The sequence below is a fragment of the Anomalospiza imberbis genome, chromosome 5, assembly GCF_031753505.1.
Source record: "Anomalospiza imberbis isolate Cuckoo-Finch-1a 21T00152 chromosome 5, ASM3175350v1, whole genome shotgun sequence".
NCBI classification, from domain to species: Eukaryota; Metazoa; Chordata; class Aves; order Passeriformes; family Viduidae; genus Anomalospiza; species Anomalospiza imberbis.
Window position 1 is genome coordinate 14,918,746 of NC_089685.1, and position 2,500 is coordinate 14,921,245.

General features: G+C 44.0%; 1 long non-coding RNA gene across 1 annotated transcript; it reads left to right on the plus strand.

The window, feature by feature from the left end:
* The first annotated feature begins 456 nt into the window (after positions 1–456).
* LOC137473774 (uncharacterized) lies at positions 457–1,778 on the plus strand. Its single transcript, XR_010998976.1, has 2 exons — positions 457–985; positions 1,268–1,778. It is a non-coding gene; the product is annotated as an uncharacterized lncRNA (long non-coding RNA).
* The last annotated feature ends 722 nt before the right edge of the window (positions 1,779–2,500 follow it).

The window sequence follows — 2,500 nt, forward strand, 5'->3', positions numbered from 1 at the left end:
GGACTAATGAGAGGAGTTCAAGCCTGTTTTGTGCCTTACTTACCAATAAAGGCACATAGCTTTATTTTATCTGTACTGCATTAAAAGATGCCAATGAAAAATGCAGTCTGGATCTACCACACATGCAGGAAGAGTACATGGAATGTCTTTGCTGCTGGAAAAGGATCATATTTTGTCAGTGTGCTGCCTTTGGCTGGGATAGAGCTAATTTTCTTCACAGTAGCTGGTATGGGGCTGTGTTGTGCATTTGTGCTGGAAACATGCTGCCAGTTCAGGGATGTTTTAGTCACTGCTGAGCTTACACAGAGCCAAGGCCTTTTCTGCCCCTCGCCCCAACCCACCAGCAACGAGGCTGGGGGTGCACAAGGGGCTGGGAGGACACACAGCCAGGACAGGTGACCCCAGCTGACCCTGAGGATTTTCCAGACCATATCTCAGCATATTCCCCCAGCATACAGAGCTGGGGGAAGAAGAAATAAGAGGCAGAGGCAGTCCTAGTGATGGTGTTTGTCTTCCTAAGTCATTGTTATCCATGAGGAAGCCCTGCTTTCCTGGGAAAGCTGAACACCTGCCTGCCCAAGGGAAGGGATGAATTAATTCCTTGTTTTGCTCTGCTTGTGTGCACAGCTTTTCCTTTACCTATTAAACAGTCTTTAGCTCAACCCACAAGTTTTCTTGCTTTTACCCTTCTGATTTTCTCTTCCATCCCACCATGGAGGAGTGAGTGAGTGGCTTTGTCGGGCTGAGCTGCTGGCTGCGGTTAAAACATGACACGGAGGAAAATAGGCATTTAAAGAAACTCCCTAACTCCGTGTACTTTGTCAAGTTATGGGAAAGCAATACTGTCAGAGGGAGACTGTAGCTCACCTGGTGATATGATACAAGCTTTTAGGAAAGAAAAGGAATAAAAATATAATTATTAAGTTAACACAAAGTTTGATAAGAAGCAATGCTACATGCTGCTCAACTGTTAGCAATGGGTTTGGTAAATTTGCTGAGGGGGAGGATTCATATCTGTATTTTGACATTTTCAAAAAGTGACTGCAACAAAATTGCAGGCTTGTTGGTTAATGCATCCACCACCTTTCAGTTCTGGCTTTTCAAACTACACAACATGAGGGACACCTAGCTTAATTTATGCAAAATGCCCTATGTGAAGCTGTATTTTGGTACACAGAAGTTAGAAAATAACCTTACCTAAGAAATCATATTTTCTGATTAGTTTTTCAGATTCTGTTGCTGCTAATTAAGAGTCTATTCCTTGCAGCTGGAAGACAAGAAATGCCTGAAAACCTTTTCCATTAGTGAGAAACGGTAGGAAGAAGTACATCTGGCTGAGCTGGGTTTTGCCAGGGTTGCTTATGCTCAGTACACATTTCCAGCCCAGCAGTTCTGAGATCAAATTAAAAGCTTTGTGTCTGCAGCCAGGAATAGTTCAGCAGTGGGTGCGTGACAGGCCACCACCTCCTACAGATGCCCACACACATCCCTTGTGCTGGGGAATGGGCAGAAAGCCCACAGGTACCCCACAGCAGGCTGCTGGGACGTGGCATTAACACCAAAGCCTCTGCAAAAGATGGGACCATGATTTCATTTGTAAGCCTAATCAGATAGTAAAATAAAACCAGAGAATCAGCATAATTAATTCAAATCTATGTCTGGCAAACAGGTTCTCTGTATGAGCCATCTTTTAAGTCAGCATAAATTGAAGGTTAAGCTGGCCTGCCCTGTTGTAATCAAAGCAACCCATGGGCGGCTTAATTTTAATTACAGCTCCTGGGGACCATTTAGGTGCTACTCTGGATGCTGCCTAGGCTTCATAAAGATGATTATTAAAGTTGTCAGTCACAGATCATGGAAGTTCATAAGCGCGAAAAGAATTGATTGATACCAGCTTGTCCCTATGCAGAGCATAAGGAGGATTAAAAAAAAAAAACAATTTAAAGAGCCATCTTGGATCTGTAAAGCATTTTAGAGTTCTGCCTAAAAGTTGCTACATAAATGCAAGTGATTATTCGTGATTTCGATGAATGAAGAGGAAGAATACTTGAAAATGAGGCACTAAAAATATTGCCTTTCAGACGTGGAGGTTAAAAGATGAGGGCTTCATTTCCGAGCCTTGCCCCGATATCTGGGCTCAGAAACAACAAAGGGCCTTCTGTAAAATTACTCTAAAATTACTCTAGGGCTGTGAGGAATGCCCTCCTCCTCACAGCCTAAGCTTCGTGCTGGATCACTTATAAACCTAAAAAGAAGTTAAACATCTCTCATGAGCTAATTGGTGAAGTTCTCCCTGCTGTCACTGGGGAAGATGGGAGAGCAGCTCAGCCATTTGTCATTGCCTGTTCGACCACCTCTGTGTGGGGCAGCTGGCCCCCAGACAGGATGAAGGAGGCAATCAGATTAAGATGACTAAACTGCAGGTATCTAAATTTGCCAAGATGAGCCTTGCCCTATATCCCAAGCTACCCACAAGCCAGCTCAGAAATCCACTGCTGGG